Here is a 12,813-nt window from a genome sequence, read left to right as displayed (position 1 = left end):
TCAGCCTGATCATTTAGATAATGTTAATTTTAGGCTGAGCTTAGTAACATCTTTTAGTATGGACAGTCAATTTTTGACTTATATTATCAACAAGAGTTGGTCAGTATTAGGACATGATGCATTCATATTAGATAGATTAGATAACACAAATAGGATTATATCCCATAAAGAATTTTTAGAGACGAAAACTAGTAATTATAAAGTAACAAAGAATCAAGGTATGATGCGTTGTGAAATTTGTAGATTTTGGAGGTTTATGGATGTGGGTCCCAATTTCACTACTAATGAAAGGAAGTTCAAGTGTAGATTTAAATTTACCTGTAACTCGAAATGTGTGGTTTACTTGGCGAAATGTCAAAAAATGCCAAGCATTTTATATAGGGAAAACAGAGTGTAAGCTCCACGAACGTGTTTATGAACACCTGCATTTAATTGAAAAACAAAAGAAAGAAAATGCCTTAGCAAAACATATAATGGCAAAAAAATGACCATTTTTTTAGGTTTAGAGTAATTGACCAAGTAGTGCTTGACAATAGGGGCAGTCCAAGTTGACTCAAATTAGAAGAATTAGAATTGTACTGGCAAATTTTAATGAATGCATACAATTATCCAGGCATTAACGAGTCATGTTCTATTTCACGTCTCCTAAAACGTAAGAGCCTGGAAAGTTGAAGGGTGGATCAGTACAGTAGCCGTGTTAGCAATTTATTTTATTTTATTTTATGTATAATTGGAATGTTTAATATATCTTGGTTTATATATCGTTGAGCATTTAATGTAAACAAGTTGATGATATGTTGTAAATATTTGAAGTATGATATTTAATATTGAGCAAATATGTTTTAATAGTTAAGTTAATGACATCACTTATAGGACGGTGGTACTTTAAGTAAAGAGTTATTCATGAATGGCCATTGCCAACCATATGTTTTTCAAGTGCGAGTTTTAAAATATGTGATTCATTTATTTTTAATCTGAAGATGTCTGACAAATTGTTAAATGAAAAGCACTTAATAAAATTGGTTCTGGTTCAGTTCTTTTTTGTTTTTTGTTTTCACTGTCTACACTACAGGCAGACTGCCACAACACTAACCCAACTTACCTATGGGGGAATATACATGTAATTGCAAATATAGCAGGCACTACAGGCATGTAACAGCACAGAGTAACAGACATCACTGTGAAAGTGCATACCCACAACCAATCTCAACACAGTCACAGTCACATAATGGTAAGCCTAAGCAAGAGTACAGTATATGGACTGTGTGAACAAAAGCCATCATCATGTTTGCCACTCACACAGTAACCCTACATATACTGGCCCTATGCACAATGTAGTCTGATGCCTGATTGTGGTATGGGACATGTTTCAGTCTGGCCCTACAAACATAGAGGCTGATAGGGTATCAGAAACTGGAGCAGCATGCAACGTCAGATAGAACAGGACCAAGAACACTGACATCTACCCCAGTCTGTACACAGGCCAAATAACATATTCACAATACACTGCTACATAATACAGACACTCTGTCAACAATCACCATAAGTACACAGACCTCACTATTGTACAGACTACAACAGAATGTCCAGGTTTTGTCCTCAAATATTAGGCCTACTATACATTACATGTCTGGCAGTCTGATATATCTCTGGCTTGATATCAGGAATTATGTCAGTAAATAATGATATATTGTACATATCAACCTCTTGCTGCATGACATATGAACAAAGGGTGACATACTTGAGGGACAGAGGCACAAACACAGGCCCAATATTGACAAATTGCAGTTATAAATAGAGAACATTGCTGGTGTAACAGGGTTTGTTGTGACATATCACTTCTGAGGGATATGAAGTCAGTAACACACATGGATGTTACCATTTACTGACTACAATCATCAGAGTATGCTACTGCATTTCTAAAGACAGAAAATGTGTGAGTAACACACCAAATCTAAGACTCCAAACTCTAGCCAGTAGCCCTACAGGTGAAAGTTTTCTCAACCACATAACACTGTCATGCTAGACTTTAAATTATGCAGAACAGCCATATCCACACAAACCCTGTTAAACCAACATTACTTCAAATGTAGAACAGCAATACTTACATTCTGTCCCCATGTCTGGAACATCCATCTCCACTTTGTTGGCCTGTCTCCACAGTGTTTGTTGTAAGAGGTATTTTCAACTACCCTCTGTGATGCTGTTACCCCTGACTCCTGGGGTTATCTGCACATACACATCACAACAGCCATCCGATAGCACCAGACCAAGGCCACAACAGTACATAATCCACTCACCCACAGACCCCTGAACCTGTGGGCTGTCACCCTACAAACAGGCATAGATACGCAGGTGGTGTAATGTAAAATGGGTGCAATGTACTCCTTGGACAGGCCATATTGTCCCTGCCCACATGTCTGCCTATCAAACTGCAAACATCCACATATGGGCAGACTGGTAGGTGTACACACATAGCAGGGATATGACCAGGTATCCCACCCCTAGAACATTAGATACAATAACAGTAGCAAGCAGTATCACTCTGCAGGCCACACATGCTGTCTAACACAAGGCCACTTGGCATACTCTACAAGTACTGTGCCTGCATCAACACATACAACAGCCATAACCTGTGGCATGTGTAATAGGTACTGTGAGCTGTAGGGTGTAATACTAGTTAGGTAGGAGTTCTAATCTCACATCCTCCAACACTGTGTATGTATGTGTGTACCAATATATTCCCCTCACAACACTATGGACATGCTCATATGCACTGCCTCTGTCCAATGGTATGCATTTTTGGCCCTGTGACTAGCTACTGGCCCTAAATTGCCTTCTTCTACATAAGTAGAATTGATGTCTGCCACCATCTACAGTTGTATGTGCAGGCTACCCAGGTGAAATGTATCAAGGGTAGAGGAGTGTGTCACAGGGTATGAAAACATGATGACTCTGACTGTCCTCATTGTTCTTGACACACTGTTCTACACATATGCACCTAGGGAGCCATCCACATACACTGGCATATCTTGCTGATATACTATCTCTGCTGTGCTGCCTTGCCATCCTGTGCCACTGTATTGCTGCCATGTGTCCAGAGTTTCACCACTCAGACTCCTGGGACAAAAACTTACACAGCTCTGTGACACACCTGTCATTCTGTAACACTACCACCAGTGTACCATTGGGCAACAAAGATACACTACATATGATGTGCAGTCCTGACACATGCCAGCATATAGTGCCTGTTGTGAACCACAACAACTGCCATAGCATAACACTACTGCACTACACAAACACATATAAAGGAATAGTCACCCTGTGTATCAGATACTTATATGCAGGTACCCCCATTGATGGCATGGATGGCAGGTATGTGATGTGGGGGTTCTAGAGACCTAGGCTGTGCCAAACAGTTGACAGCATGTGTGTGAGTCAGGAAGGGGTGCTGGTTACATGGGCCATGTAGAGGTGCTGTGTATGTGTCTGATGATGACCTGCATGTGACATTGGTGTTGGAGTGTGTGTGTGTACACAGTCAAGCACAGTGCCAGCCCTACATATGTGTATGGTGGACAGCTGTGGACTGTCCATGGTAGATGGACAGTTCACAATCTCTGGTCATGAACACGGGAACTGGCTTCACCAGAAGTGGCATGGGCAGCACCATGCCCAAGGTCAGATGTGCTAATACCTGACAGTGACTGCTGTCTGCTGGGGCTGTGTCCCCCACTTGAGCTGCCCAGGACCATATGGCCATGGCTTGCCACATTGTGGTGTGAACGGCACACCTCCCTCTGTAGTGCTGGAGGTACTGCCACTACTGGAATGTGAGTGTGCACAGCCATGTGGACTCCTTGCAAATGGTGTTGCTGGCCTACGTCCACATGTCCGATGCCCAACCCCGACCACATGTTCCAACACAGACAACATGTGCTCAAACACAGACCCCATCTGAGCACACTGTCTGTCCACTACATCAGTGAAACATTCCATGGCATCACCCATGCTGTGGAGGCAGTCACAGATGTCAAATTTGCTGCATCCATCACCCTAAACATCCATCTGGTATTGTGTTCAGCTCATGCCTGTGCCTCTATGACAGCCCAAAACATGCGGCAAGTGACCCTCGATGTGACTGCTGCAACAGGAGGTGGATGGGCAGCAGTCCTCCTTCCAGCTCCCCTGTCAATCCGCCTGTGTGGGAACTCGAATGTTCTCTGGCTATGGCTAGTGTCTACACTCACTGACGCCATAGTCCTCACACTGTCCTGTACTATGTCACCACCTTCTGACTCTGCAATATCTGTGGCCTCTGGTGACTGGGTATGTGCGGGTATACTGACTTTGTGCAGGGACAATGGGGGCAGAAGAGGGATGTCGACCTCTGGGATAGATTCAGCCACCCACCTGTGCCTCACTATGGCCGCCATCATCATCAGAGTCTGATGAGACAATGACACCAGGTTGTGAAGGGGAAAGACTCCAACCCCCTGTTCACCTGTGAGAAGCAAGACAAAAGCAGTACATTACCACCTGCACTATTATGTTAGGCAATCCACAGAGACTCATACAGATGTGGATCCACAACTGCATTACATGTCACACAGCCTCTCTTCTGCGATCCCATGCACAACACACGCACTCTCAGAAGAACGTACACAGACAACCCAGGCCCTGTATAACATGCACGTCACCTACATCCAGGTAATATCACCTATTGTGACAATGATATGCCAGTTGTACTAGCACTGCCTCAGGTATGTACCTTCTACCTATTGTGTTTGAATTTCCATCTTGGAGTAATTGCCTCATGCATAGTAGGCTGCATAGATGCTCATAAATATAAGTGCAAACATGTTCATGATTGTACAAATGCACACCTGTCATTCCGTAGGCTATACACTGTAGTTAACTGCTCCAAAATGGAACATACAATTATTCTACTTTGGCTAAGCATGACAGCTATGCAAAAGGCAAATGACAGCCCTTAACATTCATAGGGTATATATGATCTGGAAAAAGAACATTATCACACTTACTAGGTACAGGACCAAGAATGCCGGCCACACCTGATGGACATGTGAAAAGGTGAGGGAGACGTAATGTCAGGAACACCAAATGTAGCAGTGTTACAAGGTATTATGTGCGTATATCCACATATACAGGAGCTAATGTGATACTGGCTATATTGCTGACATTCAGAGTATGTGTGCACAATTGTGTGAAAGCCAAACCCCCCCAATGCAAACAGACCTGACACCAATGTACTGGTCTGTAGAGCCTGCCATAATGACTACTAATGTATTATACTGCTGAATACAATGCACTTAGCTGGACACTCCTCTGATGTGAACTATGAGGCACCCACCTCCATGATGTATGGTGTGATGGTTGGCTGGGAGCTGTGGGTTGATCCTAGGTTCACCAGGAATTCTTCTGTGGCTGAGAGTGGTTGTTGTGTTGCAGGCCCTCCACCGGTGGCAGCATGATCCCTAGCAACAGCAGCTGCCCTTTGAAGTGCGGCATTGACCATGTCTGTGGCCCAGTGTCGAACCTGCTCGCAGGTCCTGTCCTATTGGCCAATGTCATTAACAGTCCTCACATGGTCATTTTTCTGCAGATGAAAATGGAGGATGTCTCTGTCGATTCATCGTACCTGCAAGACAACAACAGGGGAACACATTACAGGACCAGATACTTGGATGTCCACTATGTACAGACCCTACATACCCATAATGGCCTGCATTATCCACTGCTCCATCACACATCATACCCTACAGTTTGGCCACTCACTACATGTGTGGCTATCACAAAGTTAGTAGCAATACTGGGTAATGTCCATGTGTGCTGTGACAGAGTCTGATGTATGTCTCTACAGCCATCACTGCAATGTAGTGTGGTGTGTCCTTTACAGGCAAATCCCCACTAATATGTGATATAACCACTGTTGGACAAATAGCAGTATGCTATTCCAACAACTATATGGGGACAGTCCAGCCACACCAGTGTGCCACTATGGCAGACAGCAATGCAAACCTGCTGTTTTATATGTTCCCTGTAGGCAGCATACCTCCCCATTATGCAGATTTTTTTTCAGAATGTCATAATGTTTGGCTCATAGCTGTGGTCCTTCTTGCACAAACTTGTGCATGTCTGACAAATGGTTGTCCACTGATTGATGGTTGCTGTTAGACAAATGACACAGAATCTAAGTGTCATCCATCAGACCCCCCAGACACTTATGCTACATTAATTTCTGTTACTCAAATCACATTCCTACTTTGCATGGCCAATATGTCCACTGTTTCACTGAGTTTGGGCCTTTGTCCCCCATTAAATATGGCTTTGTCCTGATTTCTTACTGCAGGAGGTTGAGTGGTATATTAGGCATTGCACTCAACCAAACAGGGATGAATGTCCACAAAACAGGGATTTAGCCTGAGTGCATCAGGGACATGCAGGGACAGTTTGACACTGTTAGTACTATTTATGTGTGACATTGACAGACTGAGAGGAGGTGAATTACAATACATAGTTTGATGTTACAGGAGTGTACACCCTTACCCAGTGTCACTATGTCTGACGTGTAATCCACTATCTTTATTACAACAGCTGACTGTTGTAGGAGAGATGGGCAGGGACAGAGCAGAGATATGATTCAAAGCAGGGACAATTGAGAGGCATGCCTGTAGGTGTTGCACAGAAGAGTATCAGTGATATGTCAATATCATAGAAGTAATACAAGCCTACTGTTGTAATCCCTATTCCCCATACCTCCATTCTACATCTGCATCCCTTTTGTATGGGGAAATTTAGTACATACCTGGTAGAGTGATGTATTCCTTGTATTGAAGCATTCGTCTGCATATGCTTTGCAGATACGCTGTCTGTGTGAGTAAAACCACATACAGACTGTTCCCCATAAGTAGTTGGTTGCCTTTTGTAGGTAATGCTCATAAAGATGGAGGTGTCTCTATTTACATAAAAAAATATATACTTCAAGGATGGTCAAAAAGGACAATGCACTTGAGCTGCTTCATGTTCAAATCACCACAGGTAAAATCAAATACCACTTCCTTGCAAGCTATAGGTCCCCCTCTATAACCCAGGAAACCCATATCATGTATTTAAACTTATTAGAAACACTAACCATCCAACCCAATACCATATTCATGGGTAACTTTAATTACTCCACTATTAGCTGGGAATCCTATATGATATCAAACATACATGCACAGAGATTCCTGGATTTTGTAAACACAAACTCCCTAGACCAGATAGTCAATACACCAACTGGGGGTGCAACTATACTAGATCTGGTCCTCACTAATATGGGAGAGTGCTGCACACTCCCTACTGTAATGCCTTCCCTGGTAAGGTCAGACCACAAAATGGTCTCCTTTGAAGTAAAAATAAAACCTGGTCCCCAGCTAAACCGGGAATATTCAGGAACTATTCTAAGGTTAACCTCCTGATATTAAGTGAGAACATGGCAAAATTTCAAGCCCCATTAAACCCTGAGAACACTTCTGCCTATGCAGAACTGTTCACAGAAATGCTGTACAAGCATGTTAATAGCTGCATAGAGGCAGCTGTACCCACCAGGAAGAAGTACAGAAGTAACTCAAAAAACAAGCTACCCTGGTGGCATAACAAAATCAAGTGGTTGTATAACAGGAGGAAGAAAATCATGGCAAAAATTAGGAGGTGCAGCACCCAGCAGGATAAAAGCACTGTTATTAAACTAAACAAATAACTCAGAGGACAAATAAAGTCTATCAAAGTCAAATTTGAGGTAGGTTTGCCCTCCCAGATCAAGGACAACCACAAAGCATTCTTTAGCTATGTCTGCAGCCTCAAAGCCAATACACAATTGTGTGCAGAGCTCATTGTAAATGGAGCCACCTATACTGAACCAGAAGATATAGCAAACCTCCTGGCTGAAAAATTCAGCTCCAACTTTACTCCTCTCTCCCCCTCAACCTTCCCTCTGGAAATATCATCAAATATAACTCCCCCTACTATTACTAGGGAACAGGTCATTAATGCTCTCTCTAAGACCAAGAACACTGCATCAATGGGCCCTAGACAATATTCCAGGATGCCTTCTAAATAGCGTGAAACATGACCTATCAGGGCTCCTGGAATTACTATTTAACTTTAGCCTTCAAATAGGCTTCATGCCTCATGAATGGAGAAAGGCAACAGTCATCCTTCTGCACAAAGGTGAGCCCATCTATAGACCATGGGAACTACAGACCCATAAGTCTCACTAGTCTTATATGTAAAACCATGGAAAGAATTATCATGGAGATGATCACTAGAGATATAGAAAACCTCCAGACACTGGACCCAACCCAGTTTGGTTTTGTCAAGGGCAGATCATGCCTACTCAACCTGGTGGACTTTTTGAGAAGGTCACCAAAGCAATGGATCAGGGCAAAATCATTCACACTGCGTACCTTGACCTAGCCAAGGCATTTGACACAATATCTCACTCGGGCATTGTTGGCAAAATCAAGAGTTAGGTACAAATCCATATGTCACCTGGTGGATAGCCAACTGGCTTACAGACAGGACCCAGGAAGTTAGAATTGGGCAGTCCACCTCTATAAAGAGTCCAGTCACAAGTGGAGTCCCTCAGGGATCAGTCCTTGGACCGCTCCTTTTTGGCATTTACTTCTCAGAACTCAAGGCCAATGTCAGTGGTCTCTAGCTGACTAAATTTGCAGATGATTGCAAATTAGGAGCTGTCATTGAATCTCACACTGACACAAATATTCTCCAGGAGGGGCTGACACAGACAAATAACTGGTGTGAGAGTCATGGACTAAAACTAAATGTCAAGAAATGCATAATAGTATCCTTTGGGAAGTCATCCATCCCTAGTAACTATCATATGGACAACACACCCCTTAGAGATGACCCAGTAGTCAGGGATTTAGGGACACACATAGATAGTAATCTAGTCTTTGATCATCATGTGTCTACAGTGGTGAGGAAATCATTCTATGTTGTGCAACTTATAAACAAAGGTATGGCATCTAAGTCCAAGGAAGTCATTGTTCCACTGTATTTGGCATTCATCAGCCCTATCATTGAGTACAATGCCTCCTTTGGTATGTACCTAACCAGGCATATCCAGCAACTGGAATGTCCACAGAGGTTCCTCACTAAAAGAATACAGGGTGTAAGTAATATGTCCTATGCAGACAGCCTCAAGGCTCTATCCCTGTATTCTGTCTCCTACAGGCTTTTGAGGGGAGATCTATGCCTGGCATGCAGGGCATTGTCAGACCCCACTCTGATGGACCTCCTGCATATCCACAAAACAAACAATACCAGAATTACCCATTCTAAAGACTTAAACCTTGCCTGTGATATAAATAGGACTTGCTAGAGCGATAGGTATGTATCCCAGAGACTACCGTGTCTATGGAACAGGCTCCCCATCCATGTGAAGCAGAGTTCCTCCCTAACCCAATTCAAGTTCAACTTGGACAATTGAATGGGAAACTGGAAATTCATCCCTGGTTTGGCACCTATGTCTCTGATGTAAACAGGTAACCTGTAAATGGTTTATCTCCCAGGCCCATGCTTACATTTATCAAGGGTATCAGAACTTGTCAGACATTTGGGATGCAAGGCTAGGCTTAAAAAGGCCCTTCTGGTCATTAGCCTAGTTAACACCTATGAACCTATGAATCTATGAACAGCTGTTTTTTTTGGGGCGGGTGGGAGCAGCAAAGCAGAAAGATGGAATTTGCAGCTGAGTGGAGCATTAGAAGGAGACAAAGGAAACAAAAGTAATGATTGTTTAGAGTTTGTGAAAAGAAAAAATTACAGTGACCTGGTTTTGCTACAAAGACATTGGAGTTGAGGTCACGCAGGCTGCTGATGATTATGACGTAAGAGATTGATTAGAAAACCATGGGCGATGGTGATTCAGTTTGTTTCTTGGTATAAACCCAGAAAAAGATGTATAGTTGAAATTCACCCTGTACATCTGGATTGTCGATTTCCAGGATAATCCAGGGATTGATTTACAGCTGATGATTCAGTTGTTGAAATTAACTTTAAAGCAGACAGAATGCTGCTTTATTTCACATGTAGGGGAGTTTATTATATAAGCATATACTGCATTGGTTTAGGTACCTAGTTCATCAATGAGTCTTGCTCAAGTTTTGATGCAAGTTGAGATTCTTTGTATGGGAGTTTGAGTAGCCACTGTTTCTGTGGAGGTACAGGAGGGTGAATAGAGCAGGGTTTTTCATGTCTCAAAAAATAAATAAATAAAAATAAAGAAAGTTCAACAAGAAGGAGTTGTAGGATGGGGTCAAAATCTGTCTGGGAAACCAAGGTACTTGAGACCTATAGCCTTTCCCTTATTAGCTGCACATACCAAGCACAACCTAATCTTAACAGAATACTGATAACAAAATCCTTTCATTTATCCATGACTGCAACACCATTTCAAATTCCAGTTGGCTCCCAGTTCATGCCAGGCTATCCTTTCTACTCATCTCACTCATGTTCAAGCTACTCAAAGGCAACCATTTTCTTCTTCTAAAAACTATCCCATTTTAGAGAAATACCTCTTAATCCCTTCACACTTAAAATGAGTCACTTCTATTTAGACCACCATTCATCCTATCAGAGGCTGAGAATTACTTTGCAAATCTAGCTCCTACTGCTTGAAATACTAATGAACATCACTGAATCAGAAGATTGTCAAATAGTGTCAGTACCTTTATTTACAACCAGGCAGACATACTGATTCACTCTAAAAGCAGGAAATACAAGCATTTTTGTAAGCATATAACTAAAGACAATCTACTATGAAATAGCTACATTAATTGGCAAATTGTATGGACACAAATCCATGCCATCCTCTTGCCTTTAGGGGCCATATAATGGGTAAAATAGGGTTATATCATCTAGGCTTGTAAGGGCTCTTAAGTAGTTAGCCTAATAATCTCCTATGAACCTCTGCACCTATAATTCGTTCTTATAAAAAGTATCTAGTTTCTTGGCAGATGCTATATTCATAGGCAGACGTGCACTCATATACTATGATATGATATGATATCATATCATATATCATCATATCATATTAATTTACGAGAATTTTCTATGCAGACTGTACATACTAAAGCAGTTAAAAAACAGTCCTAAATCTATGGCAGCATGAAGGGTTTCTTCTCACATTCCTCAATACATCATAACTTGTACAAACTGCAGAATGTCTGGTATTGCATAGTTATCATTTGTGTCAATCTGACTTGTAATTGCAGTTATAACAGCACACATTAAAAATGCAAATGCATATAATAAACTCATTCCAAAACTCCCCTCAACTGTATGTTTTACAATATCTTATATGTTTACTTAAATGGTATCTGATGCTCAACCCCATCTTTCCCATCTTTTGCTATACTAAATAAGACACAAGCAAAATTCAGAAGATTCATTGGACTCAAATAATATTGTTAATTATTGCTTCTCAAAGATAGAATATCAAATATCAAAATGTTATTTCCAATATTTCAAATGTCAGATATTACTTACCAAATTATTTATTTTACATATTAAATTGCATTTGTTGAATGAATATCAATGTTTTCATAATTTTTCTTTCATTATTATTCATTTAAGCAATTTTAATTTTGGCCAAAAAAAAGCAAAGTAACAAAAATGCCCTCTTTTTCACAGTCACTAACAGCTGGTGAGCTATAAAACTCTGCTTCAAGTAAAATGTTATATTGTCTCTGTAACAGTGGCAAATATCTAGCTTTTATTTGCATCATGCTACACGTTGTTATTTCTTGCATGTCTGGAAATATAAACATCTATTGCTGCTTTACCTCTTTGTTTTGTGAATACATTTCAGAAGAAAAAGTGCCTATCACTGTGCATTGCCCTTCCCGTGACTATGATTATTTAACTCTACTACTATTCCAAGTTTACTTAGGACATTTATTCTAAAGATAATAAGGAAAGAATATGGTATATTTAAAAATAATGACATATTGACTCTGCGCTAATTTCTCTTTCTTGGCCCTTGAAACTAGATCATTACTTTTTATTTTTCCTTCAGTATGTCAGAGATTCAAGATTTATCAAAGCCTATAATACTGTCTTAGTAAGCATGAAAATTATTTTACTTGATTCATATTCCACCTGTCTCTTTACAAAGGATTTATTTTCTGCATTCAAAGATAAAGGAACACATTAAAGATAATGAGGGGAGGGGCTAACTTTGTCATTCTGTGCTAGCCTGTCTGAAATGTACTTACAGCTAAAATGTCTCTTTCTGACTGAAATGACACTGCAGTAGGATTTGGTTCTACTCTTGCCTGTTTCAGTTTCTCACTTCTTTTTTTTTATTTATGCTTGAAGCATCGGTACGCAGTACTCATATTCTTTACAAATGCTTACTATGTCATTTCTTTAACAACGTTCATTTGTTTTACTTTTTAGAGTCAAGACTGCTTGGATTCCTGTATCTGATGATACTTTAGTGTATTTTTCTAGTCTGGTATTTCTACTTAGGCATATTTTCAAACACTAAGTTAGTCTTGTCTCTTTCAATACTATTGGTTTAATCACCTTGTCTATTACAATGTTACCCAGAATACACCTGTTTTCATATTTAATGTTAATGTGTGCTGTACCTAGTTTACAAAATTAATGTAACTAATGACATTACATGTGCTCTTGTCTGGAGCACCGTCTTATGTGTCATCAATTACATTACCTGTTTTATATGTTATTAAATTATTTAGTGCTAGTTTGTTTTCAATCAAA

Source organism: Protopterus annectens, chromosome 3.part0 (assembly GCF_019279795.1).
Source record: "Protopterus annectens isolate FY-2018-M chromosome 3.part0, PAN1.0, whole genome shotgun sequence".
Lineage (NCBI taxonomy): Eukaryota > Metazoa > Chordata > Ceratodontiformes > Protopteridae > Protopterus > Protopterus annectens.
The sequence above is the reverse complement of the archived record's forward strand: the minus strand, read 5'-3'. Positions refer to the sequence as shown.